The 26,630-nt window shown below is 42.8% G+C and overlaps 1 protein-coding gene and 1 pseudogene across 6 annotated transcripts in view; both read right to left on the bottom strand.

Annotated features, from left to right (window-relative positions):
• The window catches only part of LOC110540486 (UDP-glucuronosyltransferase 1-6), a 104,577-nt gene that overhangs the window by 19,253 nt on the left and 58,694 nt on the right, over window positions 1-26,630 (bottom strand). The gene's annotated exons all lie outside the window — the stretch shown is intronic.
• Window positions 16,572-18,218, bottom strand: LOC110554541 (UDP-glucuronosyltransferase 1A3-like; annotated as a pseudogene).

Below are 26,630 nucleotides of genomic sequence, written 5' to 3'. Positions count from 1 at the left end.
CTTTGAAACTTGCCTTTGGCCTGGGCTGGAAGTATGAAGGCCCTGGTAATTGTCCCTGGATACTTCATCCACCCTGGTGAAACACATGAGCATTTCAGTGTCATTCTTAAGGAACTTTGAGATAATTCAGTTGTACATAGGTGCTGCCAATGTCTTAAGAGATGACTGTCACTCAACTAAAAGTCGTGAAGCCTGACAAAATGGGAATCCTTAGTTTTCATCACATACTACATGGCTGAAATTCACATGGAATCTCTGCGTGATTTGGAAGCCACAAAGCCATGTTACCAGGATCACACTCCCACAAGAGCAAAATATTTAAGTCCATACCCTAAGATTTCAAGGTTGGTTGGTGGAATGTCAGGAATGGCCTCAGCTGCAACTTGGTTCTATACTTGTGCAAACCTCTCTATTTCCACAAAGGGGGCACCAGTTAAAGCCTAATAAAAGGCAGCTTTCACCCTAAACTTAGCTGGAGCTAGCAATGCTATACACATATGAACAAGCCACTTTAGTAGCATAGTTTACGCCCCCTATAAAGGGCTTTTATGACATGGTGGCCTTGGGAGAATCCAGCACAAAACACTATTCCTGCATGGCTATCTGTATAGACTAAAAAGATCTGAAAGTAGCTGGACAGACAGAATGGGCCAAAACACAAGGAATTCTTATATCTTTGCAGAGAATTCACAAACTGGGGTATAAAAATGGTTTTGGACACTCTTTCATGCCCTTAAAGTCTGAAATAAGTGAAAATGAGAAACACGCACACATGCGCTCGCGTACACACACACACACACACACACACGCATGCACTCCTGCATGCATGCATGTACTCCCTTTGCATTTCACCCTTTAATGGAGGGTAAGCATACGGAACAATGCTCTGCATTTTCTCCTCCAAAGTTACTTCCCTGCTTTCTTCTCCTGCACTGCTTTACCTCACGTCAGGTTCCATTGTTTCCCATCTATGGCTATCTATGCAGACTTAGCTGAGTCAAGGCAGTGGCCACACCTGCCCGTGTCATGCCCATAAAAGGAAAAGGACGGATGGAGCAGGTCTGCTGAGAGGTCAGAACCTAAAACCTGTGGTTGCTGCTTCAGCTTCTGCTCTCAGCATTAGCAAGAACACTCCCAACATCCCATCCAGTGGTAAAGGAGGCCAGTTCCTGGAGGGGACTCTACTCTCCTGCCCAGGTTCCATATACAGTTCCTATACATGTGCAGTTGTGGAGGATGCCTACGGAAGAGCACAGTAAGACAGTGTTGATGGCTCCCCTCACTGGAAGGGTCTGCTCTGTGCTCAGAGCCTCAAGGCATACATGAGCCAGAGGCCAAGTTTTAAGAACCTGTTTCTATACAAACTAGGTCTAGTGGGTACCATCAGCTCTGCTCACTCAGAAACATCAAAGTAGCTAGAATCACAAAGAAGCATGCAACAAATATTTGACTTAGAAATATTCTTTAAAACTTTTTAAACAAGTTGAGAGTGGTGGCACGTGCCTGCAATCCCAACACTCAGGGAGGTAGACCTCTGTGAGTTTGAGGCCATACTGGTCTACAAAGTGAGTCCAGGACAGTCAAGGCTACACAGAGAAATCTGATCACAAAAAACTAAACCCAAAAAAAAAACTAAATAAATGAGTAAATAAATAAAACAAAAAAAATTTAAAACAGCACCTTTGGAGAGGTTCCAAGATGGTGGCGAGCAGAGCGCACCGTTTTGGAGAGGCAGAGGACATGAATCTCCAGAATTGGTGAGTGGAGAGACAATCGAAACTAGAATTTGGACTTTTGGGATTTCTAAAGGAGAGGGGACACCACAGAAGCGTGGAGTGCTTGTAGAGTTAGATCGGGCAGACTTCTCTGGGAAGGAAGTAGGGCGCTTCCCTTGCCCGGGCCTCCCGCCGGGAAAACCTGCACACAGCACCAGGCAGCTGAGCGCAAAGCTCACAGCCTGGGGACTAAGACAGCAGAGACTGAGCTCCAGGCCCCTTAGCACAGTGGACAGCTGTAACCGCCTGCTGAACATGACCCCTCGGACACATGTTCCACCCGGGCCCTGCCAGGCCCCTCTGCCAAGCTCCGGACCCGTGGAGCGTCCTCTCCCCCCATCCCGCTGACGTGATCCTGCAGCAAGAAGCAGCAGAGCTCACCGCCCAAGCAGCCAGAGCGCACACACCACCGGAAACCGCCACACCGGAACAGCGCACCCACTGCCAGCGCCAGACACAGGCCCAACCACAGAGAGCCAACCACAGAGACTCAGTCCCGTAATACAATCCTTCCTGGATCCCAAAGCCGCAAAGCTCAGTACCCGGGACCCAAGACTGCGGAGGCCAGGCTCCAGACCCCACAGCTGCATTGGAGAGCTGTAACCGCCTGCTGAATGCCAGCCCTCAGAACACACGTCTGAGGAGCCCATGCCCCGCCTAGTGCCCTCTCACCGAGCTCTGGACCCCCCACTACCACCACCACCTGGCCTGGTCCCGCCGGAGTTCATGCAGCGCCAGAAACTCTACCCCTCCAGAGCACACACCCAAAGAGTGCCAGCCACAGAGACTCAGATCCTTAGTACAATCCTTCCCAGATCCCAAGTGTGCAAGTGGCAGCACTGACTACACAGGGCTGCCCAGCCAGTGACTGTATGGGCCATCCAACCCCTCAGTGGCAGAAAACCAGCTGAAGAGCCACCAAAGCCTAGCAGACCTGCAAAAACAATAGCACCCGCAATCTTCAACAGTGCTTGCGATCCCTTAAGTGCCTGCAACACCTTCAGTGCCTGCACAGCACCCCTCTCACACACTGAAGGCCTCTTCATTCCCCAACACCCTGTCCCTTAGGACACACCCACAAGCACACGCTCAAACACATGCTACCCCGCATTTGCCCTTCTGCACCTTCGAACTTTCCTTCTACAGGTATAGCAGAATCACCAACGCACACACTGAAACCACTAGACTTCCTCCATTTTCCTGAAGAATTCTCCAGACACCAGAGAAAGACCTGCCTGATCTGCAGAATCCAGGAATGGACAGTGAACACTACAGATAACCAAATGGCCAGGGGTTGGTGAAAGAACACAACCAACGTAAATCAAGTTATCATGGCTTTACCGGCAACCCCCAAAATTATTGGACACTCCAACTCATCAGAAACACAAGAAAATGATTTTAAAGCTATGATTATCCAGTTATTTGAGGCACATAAAGAGGAAAAACAACAAATCTCTCAGATTCAAACAGTTAAAGAGGAAACAAATAAATCTCTCAAAGATTTGGCCTCCCAAATGGAAACAAAGAAAAATGAAGTGAACAAAGCTCTTAAAGAAACACAGGCAAATATAGCCAAACAAATGGAGGCAGAAGTAGTGGCACTAAGAGAGGAAACAAACAAAAAAAAAAAATAGAGACCATCTTCGAGACACAGGAATCCACCTTCAAACAGATGAAGGAATTGTTGCAAGACATGAAAACAGAATTAGAATCAATAAAGGAAACACAAACCGAGAAAACCCTGGAACTGAAGAACTTAGAGAAAAGAGAAGAAACCACAAAGGTAAGCATCACTAATAGAATACAAGAGGTGGAAGAGAGAATCTCAGGTGCTGAAGATACACTCACAGAAATTGATACTTCTCTCAAAGCAAAAGTAAAATCAGAAAAATCCCAAACACAAACCATCCAAGAAACCAAGGATGCCATGAAAAGGCAAAATCTAAAAATAATAGGAATTGACGAAGAAGAGGATTCCAGGCTCCAAGGTCCAGAAAATATTTTCAAGAAAATCATAGAAGAAAATTTCCCCAACCTAAAAAAAGAGATGTCCACAAACATACAAGAGGCCTACAGAACACCAAATAGACTAGACCAGAAAAGAAACTCCTCACACCACATCATAATCAAAACACTTAATCTACAGAACAAAGAAAAGATACTAAAAGCAGCAAGGAAAAAAGGCCAAGTAACATATAAAGGTAGACTTATCAGAATCACACCAGACTTCTCATCTGAAACTATGAAAGCCAGAAGGGCCTGGGGAGATATCATGCAGGCCCTAAGGGACCACAGATGCCAACCTAGACTACTATACCCAACAAAGCTTTCAATCAACATAGATGGAGAAAACAAAATATTCCATGACAAAACTAAATTTAGGCAATATTTGAACAGCAAACCAGCCCTACAGAAAATACTAGAAGGAAAATTCCAATCCAACGAAAACAACTACATCCAAGAAAACATAGGTTAAAGATAATTTCCAACAAAAATCAAAAGGAAACAAGCAATGAATCACAGTAACATCGCCAACTCCACAGTAATAGGAAATAACATTCAATGGTCATGATTATCTATCAACATCAATGGACTCAACTCTCCAATAAAAAGACACAGACTAACATAATGGGTGCGGAAACAGGATCCAAAATTCTGCTGCATCCAAGAAACACACCTATACAACAAAGATAAACACTACCTCAGAGTAAAAGTCTGGAAAACAGTTTTTCAAGCAAATGGACCCAAAAAACAAGCAGGAGTGGCTATCCTAATATCTAATAAAATAGATTTTCAACCAAAACTAATCAAAAAAGATGTGGAGGGGCACTACATTCTCATCAAAGGAAAAAATCCACCAAGAAGACATCACAATTCTGAAAATCTATGCCCCTAATACAAGAGCACCTACATTCGCAAATGAAACATTATTAAAGCTTAAATCATACATTGATCCTAATACCTTAATATTAGGGGAGATTTCAACACGCCACTCTCACCAAGGGACAAATCAACTACACAGAAACCAAATAGGGAAATAAAAGCACTTACAGAGTCCCTAAAGCAAATGGACCTAATAGACGTCTACGGATCTTTTCACCCAAACTCAAAAGAGTATACCTTCTTTTCAGCACCACATGGAACCTTCTCCAAAATAGACCATCTAGTTTGTCACAAAGCAAGCCTCAACAGATACAAAAAGATTGAAATAATCCCTTGTATTCTATCGGACCATCATGGACTAAAGCTGGACATCAACAACAACAGAAATAACAAAAAGCCGACACGCACATGGAAACTGAACAACTTGCTACTCAATGACAGCTGGGTTAAGGAAGAAATAAAGAAAGAAATTAAAGACTTCCTAGAATTCAATGAAAATGAAGGCCCAAGATACCCAAATTTATGGGACACATGGAAAGCAGTGCTCAGAGGAAAACTTATAGCACTAAGTGCCTGCAAGAAGAAATTTGTAACATCACATACAAATAACTTAATGGCCCAACTGAAAACCCTAGAAAAAAAAGAAGCAGATATACCCAAGAGAAGCAGACAGCTGGAAATTATCAAACTCAGGGCTGAAATCAATCAATTAGAAACAAATAAAACTATTCAAAGAATCAATGAAACAAAAAGCTGGTTCTTTGAGAAAAATCAACAAGATAGACAAACCCTTAGCCAAACTAACTAAAAAACAGAGAGAATCTATCCAAATCAGCAAAATCAGAAATGAAAAAGGTAACATAACTACAGATACTGAGGAAATCCAAACAATCATTAGGTCATACTACAAAAGCCTATATGCCACAAAATTTGAAAATTTAAATGAAATGGACAATTTTCTTGATAGATTCCATCTACCAACATTAAGTCAAGATCAGGTAGAAAGAATGAATAGCCCTATATCCCCCAAGGAAATTGAAGCAGTCATTAACAGTTTCCCCTCCAAAAAAAAGCCCTGGGCCAGATGATTTCAGTGCAGAATTCTACCAGACCTTCAAAGAAGTGCTAACACCAATTCTCCTCAAACTATTCCACAAAATAGAAACAGAAGGAACATTACCAAACTCATTCTATGAAGCAACAGTCACCTCGAGACCTAAACCACACAAAGACCCAACCAAAAAGAAAAAAAGAGAACTTTAGACCTATCTCTCTTATGAACATTGACGCAAAAATACTTGCGTCAATAAAATATTTGCAAACCGAATCCAAGAACACATCAAAGATACCATCTACCATGACCAAGTAGGCTTCATCCCAGGCATGCAAGGGTGGTTCAACATACAGAAATCCATCAATGTAATCCACCACATAAACAAACTGGAGGAGAAAAACCACATGATCATCTCCTTAGACGCCAAAATAGCATTTGACAAAGTCCAACACCCATTCATGTTTAAAGTCTTGGAGAGATCAGGGATACAAGCCACATACTTAAACATAGTAAAGGCAATATACAGCAGGCCTATAGCCAACATCAAACTCAATGGAGAGAAACTTAAAGCAATCCCACTGAAATCAGGGACAAGACAAGGCTGCCCCACTCTCTATATCTCTTCAACATAGTACTTAAAGTCCTAGCCAGAGCAATAAGACAACTAAAGGAGATCAAGGGGCTACAAATCAGAAAGGAAGAGGTCAAAGTGTCACTATTTGCAGATGATATGATAGTATATATGAGCAACCCCAAAAATTCAACCAGAGAACTCCTTCAGCTGATAAACACCTTCAGCAAAGTGGCTGGATACAAAATCAACTCAAAAAAATCAGAAGCCCTCCTGCATACCAAAGACAAAAGGGCCGAGAAAGAAATTAGGGAAACAACACCCTTCACAATAGCCACTAATAACATAAAGTAGCTTGGGGTGATACTAACCAAGCAAGTGAAAGACCTGTTCGAGAAAAACTTCATGTCTCTGAAGAAAGAAATTGAAGAAAATACCAGAAGATGGAAAGATCTCCTGTGCTCATGGATTGGTAGGATTAACATTGTGAAAATGGCCATCCTGCCAAAAGCAATCTACAGATTTCAATGCAATTCCCATCAAAATACCAACTCAATTCTTTACAGACCTTGAAAAAAAGATTCTCAGCTTCATATGGAGAAACAAAAAACCCAGAATATCCAAAACAATCCTGTACAACAACAGATCATCTGGAGGTATCTCCATCCCTGATCTCAAGCTGTACTACAGAGCAATACTAATAAAAACTGCATGGTATTGGCATAGAAACAGAAAGGAGGATCAATGGAACCGAATAGAAGACCCAGAAATAAACCCACACACCTATGAATACTTGACTTTTGACAAAGAAGCCAAAACCATTCAATGGAAAAAAGACAGCATCTTCAACAAATGGTGCTGGTCTAACTGGATGTCTACATGCAGAAAAATGAAAATAGATCCATATTTATCACCCTGCACAAAACTAAAGTTCAAGCGGATCAAAGACCTCAACCAGATACACTAAATTAGAAGAAAAAGTGTGGAACAGCTTAGAACTCATTGGCACAGGAGACAACTTCCTGAACAGAACACCAACAGCAGAGGCTCTAAGAGCATCAATAAATGGGACCTCATGAAACTGAAAAGCTTCTGTAAAGCAAAGGACACTGTCATCAAAACAAAACGACTGCCTACAGATTGGGAAAGAATTTTCACCAACGCTTTATCTGACAGAGGGCTAATATCCAGTATATATAAAGAACTAAAGAAGCCGAAAAGCAACAAACCAAGTAATCCAATTTAAAAAATGGGGAATAGAGCTAAACAGAGAATTCTCGATAGAGGAATATCGAATGGCAGAGAAACACTTAAAGAAATGCTCAACCTCATTAGCCATTAGGGAAATGCAAATCAAAATGACCCTGAGATTTCACCTTACACCCATCAGAATGGCTAAGATGAAAAGCTCAAGTGACTACACATGCTGGAGAGGTTGTGCAGAAAGGGGAACCCTCCTCCATTGCTGGTGGGACTGAATGTAAACTGGTATAACCACTCTGGAAATCAATCTGGTGCTTTCTCAGACAACTAGGAATAGCATTTCCTCAAGATCCAGCCATACCACTCCTAGGCATATATCCAAAAGAGGCTCAAGTACACAATAAGGACATTTTGCTCAGCCATGTTTGTAGCAGCTTTATTTGTAATAGCCAGAAGCTGGAAACAACCCAGATGCCCCTCAATTGAAGAATGGATACAGAAATTGTGGTACATCTACACAATGGAGTATTACTCTGCAATGAAAAATAAGGACATCATGAAATTTGTAGGTAAATGGTGGGATCTGGAAAGGATCATCCTGAGTGAGCTGTCCCAGAAGCAAAAAGATACACACGGTATATACTCACTCATATAGACATATAATATAGGATAAACCTACTAAAATCTGTGCGCCCAAAGAAACTAATCAAGAGGGAGGACTCTGGCTAAAATGCTCAATCCCCACTCCGAAAGGCAAAGAGGATGGACACCAGAAGAAGAAGAAAACAGGAAACAAGTCAGGAGCCTCCCACAGAGGGCCTCTGAAGGGCTCTGCCCTGCAGACTATCGAAGCAGACGCTGAGACTTACGGCCACTAGTGTTTTAAAACGTTTTGAGGATGTGTATGCTGCTTCACGTCTATGAAAACCGGCAGCCACGCAAGCCCTACATGGACATCCTGTGTTCTGGAACAATTCTTGCAGAAGCTCATAGGAGTGGACTACCTCCCCAGGCTATGACTCCTGCTCTAGTTTAATCATCTCCTTATCTCCATGCTCCCTAACATCCAGCATATCATTGTGTGGCACAGTGTGACCTCCTTCAGTTAATCATTACAGAATAAATCCATGCTTAGCAGTGCCTACTGACCTGCCCTGCTGCCTTGGCACAACCAGAAACCGCTCTTATCATCTCTCTACTAGTAAAACGCCAGTGACCTGTGGCTGTTCTCTAGTGGACATCAGAGTTCACCTCACTTGTTCTCCAATATTCAAAACGAGGTTCTGCACTCAATTGATTTAACCATTCCTTTGTCAGCCACCGAGCTCTGAGAAGAACTTGATGGTTGGTATGGTGGTTTGAATGAGAATGGCCCCTATGGTCTCATATATTTGAATGTTTGATTCCTAGTTGATGGAACTGTTTTGGAGGGATTAGGAAGTGTGGCCTTGTTGGAGGAAGCCTGTCACTGAGGATGGGATTTGAGGTTTCAAAAGCCCATGCCAGACCCAGTCTCCCCACCCCTTCTCTCTCTTTCTCTCTCTCTCTCTCTCTCTCTCTCTCTCTCTCTCTCTCTCTCTCTCCCTTCCTCTCCCTCTCCCTCTCTTTTCCTTTCTCCCCATCTCTTCCCTCCCTCCCTCTTCCTTCCCCTCCTACTCTTCTTCCTCCCTCCACCTTCCTCATCTTCCTTCCTCCCTCTCTCTGCCTTCAACTTTGGATAAGATATACGTTCTCAGCTACTGCCCTAGCACCATGCCTGCCTGCCTGCTGCCACGCTCCCTTCCATGATGGTCCCGTTTTTACATTCTGAACTGTAAGCAAGCCCCCAGTTAAGTGCTTTAAAATAAAAAGCATAAGTTGCCTTGGTCATGATGTCTCTTCACAGCCACAGAAAAGAAACCGCAGCAGCTGGCGCCTGCTGTGCCCTCTTGCTAGACATGGTGTACTAGGAATGCTTTCAGGGTTCTCCTCACTGCAAGCTGCTTCAGTACATCACACAACACTTTGAGAAAAAAAAAAAAAAAAAAGGAAGTTTCTAGATTTCAAGACTGGTGTACTTCCTGTACCGGAACAATCATGGACAATATACTTTGAATGCCTGGCGACTGCCAACTTTCTGTCGTAGATGCTGAGGGCTGCACGCTTCTGCACTCCATTAAAAAACCTGGTTCCTCGCTGCCTCCTGTGGTTTGTGATCAGGCTCCTCTCTAGGGTTCTCGCCAGCTCAAAATTCTTCCACGGCTAGATTTTCCAGAATATCATGGCCATGGTCCTGTGGGACACTGTGCTCAAATATCAGTATGACAAAGCAAAGTTGAGACGCAGCTGAGGGCAGGGCTGTGGGGACTGTGCACATGGCCAAGAATCTGACCCTGCCTCAGGGAATTGCTCTAAGCGCTAAGCAGTTGCTGCCACTTCCTTCCTCTACAGGGCCTGGGCCTCCACTCTCCACCAGGTGAGGTCTGCTGTGGTGTCCTGCATTCCGCCTCGCCACATGGGTGTCATTCTGCTCATGGTTGTCCAAAGTAAGATTTCTCTCTACATCAAAGCCACATCCTTAGTACCTGGCAGCAGCCTCAGCATCTGGGCAGATGTGTACATGAAAATGCCTCCCATGTGCTGCCACTACCACAGTGTGTAAGAAGCCCTTGCATTTTACCCTTTGTGGAGACTAGGAGCCCAGGTCAATGCTTTGCAGTTTCTTTTTTATTATTACTTCCCTGCTTTCTTCTGCTGCACCTGTATGCTTTACCTCACGTCAGGTTCCATTGTTTCCCATCTATGGCTATCTATGCAGACTTAGCTGAGTCAAGGCAGTGGCCACACCTGCCCGTGTCATGCCCATAGAAGGAAGAGAATGGATGGAGCAGGTCTGCTGAGAGGTCAGAACCTGAAGCCCGTGCTTGCTGCTTCAGCTTCTGCTCTCAGCATTAGCAAGAACACTCCCAACATCCCATCCAGTGGAAGAGGAGGCCAGTTCCTGGATGGGGGTGGTCTCCTGTCCACAGCTCCCTTGCCAGTGTGACTGTGGAGGACGCCTATGGAAGAGCACAGCAGGGCAGCGTTGACGGCTCCCCTCACTGTGAGAGTCTGTACTGTGCTCAGAGCCCCAACGTACCCAGGAGCCAGATCCTAGGCATGAAGAAGTATCCTAGGTAGCAACTCAATATGGGTATGCTATTGAATCTGCATGGTCAGAACCCTACAATTCAACTAGACTCATGAGGAGACTTACCTATGGCAAAAACTGGACTTTTAACAGTCTTGACTTTATTTGTCTTTTAAATTTTTGTGAATACCTGCATGCCCTTTGGTATTAAACTATTGCCCAGGCAAACCATATTATTTCCTGGAAAACTGATCACCCCAGCACCTTAAGACTTTAGTCCCCTTCCATTTTTTTTTTAATCTGTGTCAAGTATCTTCCTTGGAAAAAGCTATAGTTTATTCTTCAACTTTGCAGTGAAAAATAAAGAGGAAATTGAAATAGCCTGTAATTTCAGCAGTACTTATGATACTCTGAGGTAAACAAATTACAAATGGCTCTCATTTAATATGTAATTATCAAATATATTATTTAATTTCAATTATTTAAAAATAGTTGACCACTATCAACTTGGCTTTTTAAAAATAGTTTAATTTAGTTGGACATGGTGGTATATTCTTATAATTCCAGACTGTGGGAGCAGAAGAATTAGGAGTTCAAAGTCATCATCCGTTACATAGCATGTTCCAAGTCAACCTAAACTGTAAGGAGACTGTCTTAAACAAACAAACAAGTAACCTAACAGAGTGGGTATAATTATATCCCTATCATTTCTCTAACAAATTATTAAAACCTTAGTGGTGTAAATCAGTCCACATTTATTCTCTCCAACAAAAGCATGTCAGTGCACCAAGACTATCCTCTATCTGAAAGCCTGGGTCCAAAATATAAGTGAAACCTCAAAACTTCAGGATTGGCTAGCCCCATATTAGGTCTGTTACTCTAGCTTAACTTGGTTTCACAATTGCCACAGGTGCTGGAAATAGCAAAAGGATTTGATACCCAACTCATTGTGATGTCCAGAGGACAGAGATCAAAGCAACTTGACAAAAGAGCTAGCTTTCACTTGGGTGATGAGGCACCCTACACATCAGATAAAGTCCATTGCTGTCAGCCAAAATTATGGTCCAGTTCATAGCTACCTTGGGAGAGTCTGAAGGAGGAGGGCAGACCAGTGTTCTCTGTGCCTTAGCAAAGAAAATCCTCCAGCTTTGAATGAGATCCAGGGCTCACTCATATGGATTGACTGTCTGCCGAGGGCAACGTAATGAAACCAGACTGAAGTCCGTATCGTAATTATCAGTTCCTTTGAAACTGAGGAAACTCAGAAATGCATTAGATGTACAAAACATAAAAATGTGACAATTTGGTACAGCCACAGAACATTTGAAAACACTAACCACACAGCAACCACATGACTCTGGAACACCTGAAAGATAGCCAGTAAAAGCCAAGCTGAGATGTAAATGAGGCTACCTGCTAGATGGCTTCCGTTTACAGCCTCAGGTACAGTGGAAGCACACACCCTACTGGGAGCACTGTTAAAGTAAAAAGTTCCTTTATCTTGCTACTGAAAATTTGAAAGCAATATATGTCTACTTGAGTCAGGACACGGGTGAGAACCTGTGACATTATGTACACCAATGAAGAATATAGATATCACTTTCTAGGCTATCCTTCTCTGAAATGCAGCTTTTCTGTGAGGATGCCTTTAAAAATGACGACAAATATGAAACAATGTGTTAACATTCCTTTTGAGAAAGTATAGATGTCTGCTGTCCAATGAGACCAGCCCCAACACCTGAACTACAGTTCTTTTGGTTTGGTGTAAACAGATCCTGTTTTTCTTGTCAGTGTAACACCATACAATACGAGACTATTCTTTGCCTTTATTCCTCTCAAAATTAAGCTTGGCCAAGATGGAAGTCATGAAAGTGGCCTCCTTCTTTTGTTTGGAGGGTAGAAAATGAGAATATTTACATATAGCCTGAGATGATGCGTCATTTGAAGTGTTTAATGATATATAATTCAGAAGAATTCATTACCTTGGAATTTATTAAAGCAAAATTACTTATTGAGAATGATTGCGGTTGTGAACATACTAAAAAAAGATACACACACACACACACAATCTATGAGATTCACTTTCAAGACCAATTTGGAAAACTGACCATGAAGAATACAGATTTAGTACCTAAAACATGCTCTTCTAGATCTGCTGCTCTGAGAACACAGGGCAAAACAGAGGTGACATGGGTAAAGAGAGGTGATGGTAGCTGAAGAACAAAAACTAGGGAGAGCAGGTGATCTTCAGAAAACATTGGTGCCAACTGCTCAGTGCCTTCATAGATAGTCCTCCTAGCTTTGTGTAGGATCTAGGTTCACTTCATAAAGAGTGAACCTGCTGTGTGCTAAACAAGAGCTCCCCCACCCTCGCACAACACAGTCGTCCCCCCAACTCTGTAGAACTCAGGACCGTGTTGTTTTCATTAGAAGATCAATGTTGCTGATACCGCTACAGGTGGTAGGGATATGGTTCCCTTCCACTTGGAAAACCCAACGTCATCAAAGGGTTCTCAGTAGTTACACAGGAGAGTCAGAGCTTTGAACTTAACACACCATATCTCCGTGGTAGTCACTGGATTCCACAATTAGAAAGAGAAGAGGAAATCTGAGATTGCATAAAATAGGAGAAAGAAAATCAGATATATACTAACAGATACTACCAGATTGAAGATTTTAAAATTTGAAATTTTAAGGAAAATCCTAATAAATGTTTAATTAGAGGCAAAGGGTTAAGTAATGTAATGACAAAAGAAAACAGTATTATGGTTTAGGTAAGTATGTAATTAGCAGATCATTTAGTGATAAGATGAGAGCTATATGATCAAACTACTGTTAACCTTTGTTCACCAATCTAACTGCCTAGTGTACAGGGCAAAACCATTAAAATGCAGAACTTAAGCAAACACCAGTACTAGGCATTTACTTGGGAACTGGGCAGATTCAGACACAAGTTCTTATACACAAAACATGAAAATGTGCCATCACAGGAACATTCACAGTGACCATGCAACAATCACATGACAATGGAGTACTTGAAATATGGCTTACCCAAAAGTAGCCATGCTATAAAAGGGAAAGAACCATGAGGTTGCTTCCACACTGGCTGAGCGACAGGCCTCCTGTGAGCACACCCACTCCTTCCTCACAGTGGAAGACCATCTTCCACTGTCAACAACTGCAGCTGGCTAGGTTGCAGATTCTCCTGCTAGGGAGAGTCTGAGAACAACACTCCTTTTGATGGGGCAGCTCACGGCCCAGCTTCTCTGGTCCCAGATTCAAGAAACCTCATCACATTTTGCAAGCAAATGGTGGGATCTAGAAAAAGTCATCCTGAGTGAGATATCCCAGGAGCAGAAAGAGACACATGGTATATACTCACTTATAAGTGGATACAAGATCTATAAGATAGGATAAACATACTTAAATATGTACACCTAAAGAAGATAAACAAGAAAGAGGTCCAGGGGTAAGATGATCAATCCTCATATAGAAAGACAAAGGGGATGGACATTAGAAATAGGAGAAAACAAGTAACAGGACAGGAGCCTACCACAGAAGGCACCTGAAAGACTCTACCTAGCAGTGTATCAAAGCAGATGCTGAGACCCATAACTAAGCCTTCCGCAGAGTGTAGGGAATCATATGAAGAAAGGAGGAATTAGTATAACCTAGAGGGAACAGGGAGCCCCACAAGGTCCAAACATATCTGGGCACAGGGGTCTTCCCTGAGACTGTTTATCCAACCAAGGACCATGCATGGATATAACCTACAACCCCTGCTCAGATATAGCCCATGGTAGCTCAGTATCCAAGTGGGTTCCCTAGTAAGGGGGACAGAAATTGTTTCTGACATGAACTCAACGTCTGGTTCATTGAGCTTCACCTCCCCCCCCCAAGGGAGAAGCAGCCTTGCTAGGCCACAGATAAGGACATTGCAACCATCCTGAAGATACCCGACAAGCTAGGGCCAGATGGAAGGAGAGGAGGACACCCCTTCTCAGTGAACTTGAAAGAGGGCAGGGAGGAGATGAGGGAGGGAGGGGAGAATTGGAAGGGAAAGAGGGAGAGGGCTACAGCTGGAATACAAGTGAATGTATAAAATTATTTAAAAATAAAAAATATTTTAAAAAAGAAACCTCATCCCTAAGACACCATCCTAGCCAGTGGGCAGGCTCAGCGGAGTCCCACCATCGCTCCTCAGTCCTGGTAGAGACCCTGAGTATTACTCCCAGTTCTCAATGACCACTAAAAACCTGAAGTAGCGACTCTGAATGCCTTAAGAACTTAACTCACGGGGGGATGCAGAATGAATAAAGTGTAATTGATGAAAAATTTAAGAAAAAAGGGAAAAAAATAATTTAAGAACCTTAAATGACTTTCAAAATTGGAGGAAAACATGGAGTTAGTCAATTGGCATGGAGCACGTCTCGCCCCTGGGGGCAATGGTCTCCTGAACCTACTCAGACCTTGGACACCACCACTGCTAGTTCTAGAACTGACGCAGGATGTTCCAACGAGGGGTTAAGGCTTCTCATAATATTTCCTATAAGCCCACACCTGTTTGTCTATATCCCCCATTTTTATTCATTATTAGCCAGATAGACCCAAGTAATTGTGGTAATGATACTTGCTTTTTTGCCCAATGCTGGAATGCTAGTAAATTTAGGTATGCCCTGGTTACTCGCATGCCTCACTGGGTGCCTGTGCCCATTGATGCCCCTCACGCTATGACTCTCTTCAGACAGAAAAGGGATCTTGGAACTACAGCCACCATTGTTACTACCATCTCATTGACGGCTGTTGGAGCTACCACCAGGGCATTAGCCATGAGTCATACTGGGCAGACTGCTCAGACCCTGAATAATCATTTAGCCAATGTAGCTCATGCCTTAGTTGTACATAAAGGAATTAATGCTCAACTAAAAGGAAGCTTGATGGTGTTCAATCAGAGGATTGACCTCTTGCAGGAGCAAATTGATACCCTATGGCAAATCGTTCAACCTGGCTGTCAATGAAAGTATGCTGGACTTTGTGTCACTAGCATACAACATGAGAATTTTTCCTGTGCTGCAAATCTGTCTAAACAATTGTCGAGCTATATTTTAGGTAATTGGACTGGAGAATTCGATACTACGATGGAGCAGCTGAGAGTGGCCATTGTCACAGTAAATTCTACCAGAGTGGACGCAGGACTAGCCACAGGATTATCAACATGGATTGCTGCAGCCATGAATCATCTGAAGGAATGGGCGGGCATGGGAGCGTTAGCAGGCCTTCTGGTGTTGGTCTCCTTGGTTTGCCTGTGGTATATATGCAAGATTAGAGTCTCACAACAGTGTGATGCAGCCATGATCATTCAGGCCTTTACAGCCATTGAAGCAGGACATTCTCCCCAAGCATGGTTGGATACCATAAAAAGCTAAAATGATACGCTCAGGATGCGAGGCTAAGCACTGCACTCAGGGTCAGCCGCTTTGGACCCAGAGAAGAGCATGTCTGATTGCATGCGGGTTGATGCCCCAGGTCCCGCCTCTGAGAAAAAGGTATCGGACGGGTCTGATGCTCTTTGGGTGGATGACACCTAAATGAACATCTGTACAAAGTCCCAATTTATTTCTAATATCAGAGATCAGACCTCTACTCTTGCCTGATGCGTCTAAAACAAAAAGGGGGAACTGTAGAGAGCTGCGGAATGCTATGCCTTAAAGATGGAGCTGGTTTCCGCCTTCCACCTTCCCGATGGTGAGTGCTCTCTGTCACGAACAACTCCACATTTGGCTAAGGCCGAGGATCTGGCTTGCTTCCATGTATGTGGACCTATCTGCATTGCCCCCGTGGCACGCCTGGGTTGGCTACCCAGAGGCTATTTAAGCTGTGGGCTGGCTTTCTCCGGGGTCCGAGGATTGTTCAATGTTCCTGAATAAACTGCATTGAAAAAAAAAAAAAAGAACTTAACTCACCAAAGACAATTAGAAGAATTACAAAGAGAGAAACCCTAGAAAAATGAGTGGGTTATCGAGCAACTCAGTAATTTCAGTTCAGGTTGGTTTTTTTCTATTGTTTTTAACACAATCTTGCTGGAAACTCATTTGAATAAAGACTGAATACAGACCTGAGAGAGTGGCTTCCTGTTGGCACAGTTTATGCCCCCAATGAAGACCATGTTGGGCATGATGGGCCTGGGGTAGTAGAACACAAAGTCCTTTCTCAATAGCCACACAGAAGCATAGCTGAGGATATCCACCACAGAAAGCTCTCTCTGCAAAAGCTCAGATGCAAGTCTTTCCAAAGGACGAAGATAAATATGGCAGAAACTCTTAAATAGCAAAGGGTGCAGCATGTTCTTCACTCTTTCTAGAAAGCTCATGTGGTCAGAATTCATTGTGAGTATCCTGGGAACATAAGAAGAAGGGCTTGGACATTTTGTTGCCTCAATATCTAGTTCACAGAAAACGGATTGCAGGAAAAACACAGCAGGAACTTTCAGGTGCATCGCCAGCACTGCCCCACAGGGGTAAAAGGGATCTGTTAAAACCACGTCGAAGGAACTGGAGTGCAGATGCTGAATCAGAGCCCTGTCATGCAGCAGACCCATGCAAAACTTTACAAAGAATGTTGACATATTATTTACACCCGCCGTATCCATTAAAAGCGACGTCAGAGAAAATTCACGTTCAAAAAAATTTTGAAGGTGGCCCAGCAGGCGGTGCTTGTATTCTTCCTTGGTGTACGGAACGGCATAGGTTTTGAGGGTGAAGAAGTCCTCTCCTTTGATGTACACAGACACTTCTGGAACCAGGACCACAGTCTGGTGGCCTCGGGCATGGAGCTCCCTCACAACATCCCTCATGCTCAGCCAGTGGCTGCCATCTAAGGGAAACACCAACACCTTCGCACCTTCGCACCTTCGGCCCAGGACAGAACACACAGCAGGAGCAGCAGCCCCGAGAGCTTCTGACACAGGCACACCTGAGTTCCCATTGCTAACACTGGAGAAATCCACAGCAGTTGAACTTGTTTACTGTCTAAGCTGCTTAAGTTATTTCCTCATCTTATTCCCGAGTCCAAATATAAAGTGACTGGGTGGCACAGTACCCTCCTTGAGCTAATCATTGCAGAATATATAAGCCTGGCTTTTATTACTGTCTTAACCTTTTGTCTCATTATCAAGGAACAATTTCTCTTATCTTATCATCTCTCTACTAACAAATCCCCTGTGGCCTGCTACTGCTCCCTGGAGGCTATCAGAGTTCATTTCATAAAACAAACAATGCAAGATGTAAAGATTAATCCCAACACAATAATGGGTGACTTCAGGAGCCCATACTCACCAATACAAAGGTCATCCTAACCAGAAAAACACACAGAAGGATATCACCTACATGGCATCATAGATCAAACGAATGAAACAGGCATTTATAAGACATTGCATCCAAACACTGCAGAACGCACAATGTTCTCAGAAGCCCCCTGGAACTTTCTTAAAAATAAATTATATAATAGGATACTAAGCAAGTCCTAATTCATGTAGGAAAGCTGCAATAACTTTTGGTATTCTACCTGAACACAATGAAAAAAACTACAAAATCAACAGCAAGGGAAACAACAGAACACATGCAAAATCACACACCAGTGAATGATGACCAGGCCACTGAAAAAATCAGTAACAAAAATTTGAAATTCCTAGAATTCAGTGGAAAAGGAAACACACTGTGCCAAAACCCATAGGACAACATGAAAGCAGTCCTAAAAGGATATTTATACCTATAAGTTTATAGCTGCCTAGAGAGAGAGAGAGAGAGCTCTCAATTAAGTAATAGGTACACCTTGTGCCCCAGAAAACAGAAAAAAGCCAAACCCCAAATTAGTACATAGTAAGAAATAAGATCAGAGCAGAAAGAAATGAAATATAATTTTTAAAAAATTACAATCAATGAGACAAAAAGTTGGTTCTTTGAAAAAAATAAATACAATCAACAAATCCTTTGCCAAACTAACCAAAGAAAAAGAAGACATAAATTAATAAAATTAGAGAAAAGGGAAGCCATGAGAGCTAGTAACAACTAAATTTAGAAAATTATCAGGGGTTAACTTAGAAGCTCATACTCTACTAAGATGGGAAATCTACAAGAAATGGAAGACTCTCTGGAGGTAGATGACCTACTGACATTAAACCAAAATGACAGAATAAGTTAAATAAATCTGCAATAAGATTTAGAAGCAGGATTAGAAACTCTCCTGATAAAAAAAATAAACCAGACCCAGCTGAGTTTTACCAGCCATTCAAAGAAAACTGAACACCATCCTAAAAACTGAAAGGGGAGGAACACTGCCAAAGTCTTCTCACAAAATCAGTGTTGCTGTAGTTCAAAACCAGTAAAAACAGCAACAAAAAGAAAATCAAAGGCCAAACTCCCTGATTAACAGAGATGCAAATGTTATCTATAAAACACTTGCAAAGTGATATCAAGAATACTTCAAAAAGATCATTTACCATCATCAAGCCAGCTTCAGTCTAGTGTGCAAATTTGGTTCAACCTAGGGTAATCAATAAAATAAATATAATACACCACATACATGGACAAAAAACAAAAATCACATGAATGCCTCCACAGATGCTGGAAAAGTTGGGGGAACTGAGGCTTCTTTGACCACAAAGGTCCCAAAGAAACTAGCAATGGAAGGGAGTGATCTCAACATAATAAAGGCTATGTACCACAAAACTATAGCTAGCATTATACCAAATGGGGGGGGTGGAGGCTTAAAGCATTTCCAGCAAAATCAGGAACAAAACAAAGGTTCCCTTTTTTCCCATTCCCATTCAATATAGTATTTGAAGTCTGGCCAGAGAATCTGGACAAGAAAAATAAATAAAATAGATCCAATAGGAAAGGAAGAAGTCAACATATCATTATTTGGACATGATATTGTTCTATATATGAGGGATGATAAAGACCTTCCCAGAGTCATTATGTATGCACAGAGGACTTTTATACAGACATAAAGAAAGGTGAATCATGCCATTTGCAGGAATATTGATGCAATCATAACTTTTATGCCATGATGATGAGGAACATGAACCAAAGAAAGAAAACACGCCTTATGTTGCTTCTCTTTCCGGCAAAGCTGAGAAGATGGTAAGGGTGAGGAGCTGGTGATATAGAACGGAGAAAAGCAATCCAGGAAATGGCTGCACTTAAGGACCATCAGGTCAGACTGCTTAGAACCTTAGCAGAAAGCCATCCCAGCTTTGTGTGATATCCAGGTTCACTCCAGGCTTACTGCCTACTGTAAACAAAGGAATAGCTCCACAATGGGGCCAACATCTGGATCCCAGAACTTGCTAGTGAACATCTGAGAGCAAGTTTAGCTTCTCTGGTCCTCCTGGGGTTCAAGATAGCTCATGACCAGAATAGACTGTCTAGCTAGTGTACACATTCAATACAGTCCCAGCACTTCTCCTCAATCCTATCAGAGACCCTCACTATTGCCTTCCAGTCTTCTCACTGGACACTAAAATCCTGATATAACAACTGTGGGCGTCTTAATGATTTAACTTGCCAAAGTTCCTAGAAAAATGGGTGTATAAATGAGCAACTCACAATGAGGACATTTAGAAACCAATCTTGTGTAACAGGCTTTGGATGAAAGCACAATACAGACCTGAGAGAGTGGCTTCCTGATGAGACAGTTCATTCCCCTGACAAAGAACATATCAAGCATGATGGGCCTGAGGAAATCAAACCCAAAGTCAAACCTGAAGAGCCATACGGATGCATGGCTGAGAAATTCCAGTATGGACAAGTTCTCTGGAAAAGCTCAGAGGCCAGGCTCTCATAAGATGTGAGAGAGAAGTGGCAATTGAGCTTGAATAGCAGAGGGTAGAGAATGTTCTTGACTCTCTCCAGGAAGCTCATGTGCTCTAAATTCCCTGTGAGTAACCTTAGAACATATGAGGAAGGGTCCGGACACTGGGCAGCTTCAATGTCAACATCACAAGGAATGAAGCGCAGAAGAAACACAGCAGGAACATACAAATACTTGGCCAGCAGTGCCCCACAGGGATACAGAGAGTCTGTTACTATCACATCAATGGAACTGGAGTTCGGATAGTGCATAAGGCCCTTGCTGTGCAGGAGACTCATGCAAGAGGTCACGTAGAATGTTGGTACATTTTTCATAAGTTCCACATTGCTTAGGATCACTGTCAGAGAATATTCTGTTATGAAGAACGTGTTTAAGAGGCTCAGCATGCTATGTTCATGTCCTTCCTCGACATATGGAACAGCATGGGTTTTCAGAGTGAAGAAGTCCTCCTCTTTGATGTACGCAGGCACATCTGGAGCCACAACCATAGTCTCACGCCCTCAGGCATGCAGTTCCTTTACAATGCTCAGCCAGTGACTGCCCTCTATGGGAACCACCAGAACCTTCCCACTCTGAGCCCAGGGCAGAGCATAGAGCAGGAGCAGAAGCAGCAGCACTGACAGTCCTCTCAGAGACACCTGAATTTGCATGGCCAAGTCCAGGGAAGCCTGTACAGGTGAGCCTTCCTTACACATCTGTGGCCCAACAGGAGTGTCTCCATCTTATATTACCACCAAGTCACGTTGTACAGTGGCATGTCATTGGTAGGCACAATGCCCACCTTCAGTTAATCACTGGATAATAAATCATGCCTTCGCTACTGTCACAACCTTCTCCTGATACACAGAGAAAACAGGCCTAATCATCTCTGTGCTAGAAAGATCCTGTCATTTGTGGCTGGTCTCAAATGGTCAGAGTTCACCTCTTCCCCTGCCCCCAATTTCAAAACAATGTTGTGTGCACTCATTTTGTCATTTCCTTCTCTGTCAACAGTTGAGCTCTGAGCAGTGGCTGATGGCTGAATACCTAGCACAGCCCCTCTTTCTTCTCTGGACACAATCAACCGAATAATTCCTTAAAATCTCTCTTTCTCTTCCCAAGTAGCACTCATTACATAGTTGAATCTATGTAATGCTTTGTGGAAAGTCTGACATGTACATCATGGAATAAAGTCAATGCTATCTGGAAAGCCATCATCCGGGTCCCTTCTGTGAACTGTTCCCTTGATATACTTATCAGATGGAGTCTAGATCTGGCCTGGGATCTCACCTCATCTGAGACTTCAAAAGAGAAGTCCTCTTCTCCTTTACAATAGGGCTACAGTCTTCAGGTCTCTATTTAGGGACCACAGTGGACACTAACATCGGTCCTCACTAAATCCTGGAGTTTGTGATTAGACTTCCTTCCATGATCACTGCGGCTCTGCACTCTGATATGGATGCTGTCTATGAGAGCAGCATGGGGTGCTGTGCTCTCATAGAGCCTGTGTTCTAACTGTGAAATGGAAAAGACGCTCTGAGGCTGAGCCTGGCATGTCAGAGGATCATATAGAATCAGAGTCTGTACAAGTATTTCGTGTACACGTGCTCAGCAGTTGCTGCCATGTATGGGTCCTACTTGCCCTGAGGTGCCATTTCCCACCAAGCATGTCCCAGAACTATCCACAATTCCACCTCATAGTACCTGTGGCTTTCTACCAAGTCTGCTCAGTTATGGTTGTACAGAGAGAAACTTCCATGCGAAGAGAAGCCACTGCTTTAGAGAACTACTCTGATAATAACAGATCCCAGTACTGACCGGGTAGATGTGTGTTTGCAAAATGCTTCCTATCAACCACTAGGTGTCACTGCACAGCAATCCTTTATACCCCTTCAGGAGTCTCAGAGTCCAGAATCCCTTTCCTTTCCCAAAGCAACTTTTCTGTTCTTTTTTTCTGGCTTTTTCTCCTGTCCTCACCACTTCTCTGTATGTTTTACCCTTTACTCAGTTTCTGGCCTTCTCCACAAACATCAAATCCTATCATTTTCCTTCTCCCAACAACCACATGAAATGCCCTGGGTCTGTGCTGAGGCCCCTCCTGTCTGTTAAGAGGTCAAAGAAACTCCTGAGTGGATGGTGATGTTCACTGATAACTCTCTGGTCTCCGCTTTAGCTGCCGCTGCCATTGTTTGCAAGAGAGCCACTCACTCCGCATCTGATAGAAAGGCAGCCAGTTCCTGAAAACAGGACCCCCAAAAAGCAACTGAAAGATCCAAGGAGAGTAGGGAAAGAGCTATCAGAAGATGTTTCTTTTCAAGATGAGAGGGATGCTAGGATCTGCGGCTTAAGGCAAAGTGACTCAGCAAGTCTGTACTGTATTTCTAGTGTCAGATATTTGAAATAGCAGGAAAGGAGAAAGGAGAGAGACACAGAGAAAGAAGGAAGCCCTGTGACAATGCTCTCCAGGTGGACTAGAAAAGTGTGACATGGTTTTTGAAGGTCAATGCAAAGGAGAGGGAAGGAGGACAAAAGCATAACACGAAGAATGCTTGAAAAGCCATAAGGAATCATATTATTCTTTATTTATCCAAAATTACATATAATACATTTAAGTGTATATATGTATATACAGTTACACATATAGTTCAGATGAAGTTCAACCATGAGATAAAAATGCTTCTGTTGTAGTAAATAAAAAATGAGTGTTGGGCTATATATTATTTATTATTAGCTCAATACTTATTGAGATGGTATTATTTGATCCACTCTCACAAATAATAGGACACAGACACCTGTTAGATTTTATAATTGCCTTATCACTTTGGGCCGGGCAGATATTTTTACCTACGTTATCTAGATAACTTCACCATCTATCTCCCAGCTCGCACCCAATGCCATCTGCCTAACCATCTTTATCTGGGTGACTTTCTACCCATAGTCGTATAAATACTTGATTATATTTGGTGGTTTTTTCCGTCCACACCATCCTTGGAGTCTTTTCTCCCAGCCCACTTGGTTTCTCTCCACATTAAACCATCGTGGTGTCCTCTTTCCTCGTCTCTTCCTCTCTGTCTCTTTCCCATGATTCTCTATGTCCTCTAAAGCCCGGGAACCTTAGCCACGCCTCCGCCATTCTGCCCCACCCAAGTATAGGCTGTTTAATCAACCAATCCGCTATGCTTTAGGCAGGTTTACACAACAAGGATAGGGATATCCAGGAAGTAACCAGATCTTGAGGGCCAGCATCAGAACAACCCCCAACAGTTTCCAAGAGCTACAGACTATATCTAATAATAATTAAAAAAAAAAAAACCTCAGTAATTGGCTTTTGAGTTGTTGGTCACGAGAGTCAAAAAGACTCCCAAAAAATACACACCATTGCTGTTGCCCTTAGTCACCTCACAGAGGTTGAAAGTAAACCCCTACTGTTGATGAAACCATGCAGTTTAGACACAGGACTTAGAAACTGGCTATGACCTGAAAGGCCCTGAGGACTAACTTTAATAGTTCTGGAATTTTCTACGCAAGCTGCCAACGTGGAAGATCCACCAAAAGTCATATCCAGCTTTGAAGACTATGATCAAGATGATGAGATTCCTTTAGAGAAAGGCCTAATAGTGGCATTTGTTTCTTGGTGACAATTCTCTAGCTGGATTTAAGATGCACTCAACAGGGAGAAAATGATGCCTGGTACTAGAAACCTAGCCAACCACATGAGGTTTGTAAGGTCTTAGATCTTAGAGAAGAACCTACTACAACGCTTTCCTAAACCAGAATATTTCCTAACTGCAATCTAAATACTTACCCTTAGACAAGCAGGTAAATAGGTCGCACCTAGCCCTCCCTAAAGAAGTCTCTCTTTGCAACAGACAGAGACCATTATAAAAAGCCGCAGCTGTTCAAAATGCAGATTACAATTGATGGGGAGTGCCTAGCCTTAATGGATAGATATATCTCCAATACAACTGTAGCACTTAAGGCTCAGGGAACATACCAGAAGGGACAAATAGATTCAAGATCTAGAGGACCTCCCCCCCCAAAAAAAAACTCTGTTGTGTAATTTTGTCTCCTAGAAATGACAGGAAGGCTTCACCAATGGTACCCAAAAAATATGGCTACCTAAGCTTACCTAAACAAGGACAACACTGGCATGCTAACACTAACACACACTAAAGCAGATGGAGGAAATCTCAAGGAGCCCCACTCTTCTACAAAGAACTACAGGCAACTAAGGATCCTGAGAGTGGGAGTAGTCTTTCCCCAAGAAGAAGGAGTACCCAAGCTGGTTATCCAAAACCGAACGACCAGCCCTGAAATCATCCACATGCAACACTGAATGGACTTAGTAGGCTGTATTTACATATTTACGCACAAATATGACATATATGAGCAATTAGAGATAAGGAGGTTGGGAAATTGAGGGCAAATGAAAGTGGGGCATGGGAAGAGTTGAAGAGAAGGGAATGGAGGGAAAATGTGTAATTATATTTTGAATTAATAAATGAAAAATCAAGATCAATTTAAAATGATGGCTTTCAATTACACATAAAAGATGAGGAGTCACTTGATAATTGTTAACATGTCAAACCAGACTTAAAACTTAGGGAAATGTGAAAGGGGAGTCACTAGGCACCCATTACCTCAGATGTAGTAGTTTAAATCCGTTCACTCTTTCCTCTGCACAGTTTTTTAGATCAGAAAGTGGTTCTGGGACCATGCTCCCTCTGAAGGCAGAGGGCAACACACTTAATTGAGAGGCTCAAGGCTCTGTGGCTAGTGCCATATTAGCATGGCATTCAGCCCTAGCTTGGTTCTACAAAGTGGCAAAGGATGGAGAGAGAAAGGACACTGCACTTAGGCTCACATGCCTCCCCACTGTCATGTGGGGACTCAGACCAGAGGAGAATCTGACTGCATGAGACTGCCCACACTCCTCTGAGAAGTTCACGCTTTTAACACAGTCTATGCCTCACAGTCAGCCCACTTTTGGCATGCTCACCTTGGAATGGTCTATCACAGAGTACCCCACCCTGCATGGACTTCTAAGAAAACTGTGTAAGACATTAAACTGAACTGAAAATAAAATCGAGCATAAAATAAATAAAACCACAACATTTCTTAACCCTCTGCACACAGATAAAAGGGCCTGAACACACTGGCACAAACTAAGACCCTGTGAGGGTGCATCTGGGTGCCTTCTGAAGGAGAAAATAGGAAATCACAGCATAAGACCACATGTGGTACTGCTGAATTTTACCAGACTTCCAAAGAACTGATGCCAATGCTTCTCAAATAAATCCACAAAACAGACAAGGAAAGAACATCATCAAACTCTTTATGAGGTCAGCATTGCCTTAATTCACAAACCACATAAACGTACAGGAAAAAACAAACAAACAAAAAACAACAACAAAAAAAAAACAAGCCACAAACCAATCATCCTGATCAAAGTAGGTGAAGAACTTCTCAATCAAATACTCACCAACTAAATTCAAGACTACGCCACAAAGACCAATCATGGTCAAGCTGGCTTTATACTAGAGGTGTGACATTGTTTCAACACATGCAAATCAACAAATGCAGAATATCACTAAAGTGGACCGAAGGACTGGGACCAAAGGTCATCCTGATAGGTACAGAAAAAGCATTTGGCAAAAGCCAAGATCCCTCAAAGCAAAAAGCCCTGTATACTCCACAAATTGAAAAGACATATCTCAACATAATAAAAGCTATGTACCACAAAACTGTAGATGGAATTTAGGAAGTGGGGAGAAATTCAAAGCACTTCCACTAAAATCAGGAACTAAAAATGATGTCCATTCTGTCCACTTACTGAATCTAGTACCAGAAATCTTGTTAGAACAAGACAAGGGAAGCCAGGTGTGGCGTTGCAAACCTTTAATCCCAGCATTCAGGGAAGGCAGAGGCAGGAAGATTGCTGTAGGTTTAAGGCCAGCCTGGTCTACAAATTGAGTCCAGGACAGCCAAGGCTACACAGAGAAACCTTGTCTTGAAAAAAAAAACAAAGGACAAAGGAGAGAAATAGAAGGACACAAAAAGAAAAGGGAAGATAAGTATCCTCTTTTGCATATGAATATATGATATGGCTGTGCCCAGGAGCAGCCTTAAAGACTCCACCTGAAGTTCTTAGAGATGAGAAACACTTTCTTCAGCGCGGTAGAATGT

Source organism: Meriones unguiculatus, chromosome 15, assembly GCF_030254825.1.
Source record: "Meriones unguiculatus strain TT.TT164.6M chromosome 15, Bangor_MerUng_6.1, whole genome shotgun sequence".
NCBI classification, from domain to species: domain Eukaryota; kingdom Metazoa; phylum Chordata; class Mammalia; order Rodentia; family Muridae; genus Meriones; species Meriones unguiculatus.
The sequence above is the reverse complement of the archived record's forward strand: the minus strand, read 5'-3'. Positions and strand labels throughout refer to the sequence as shown.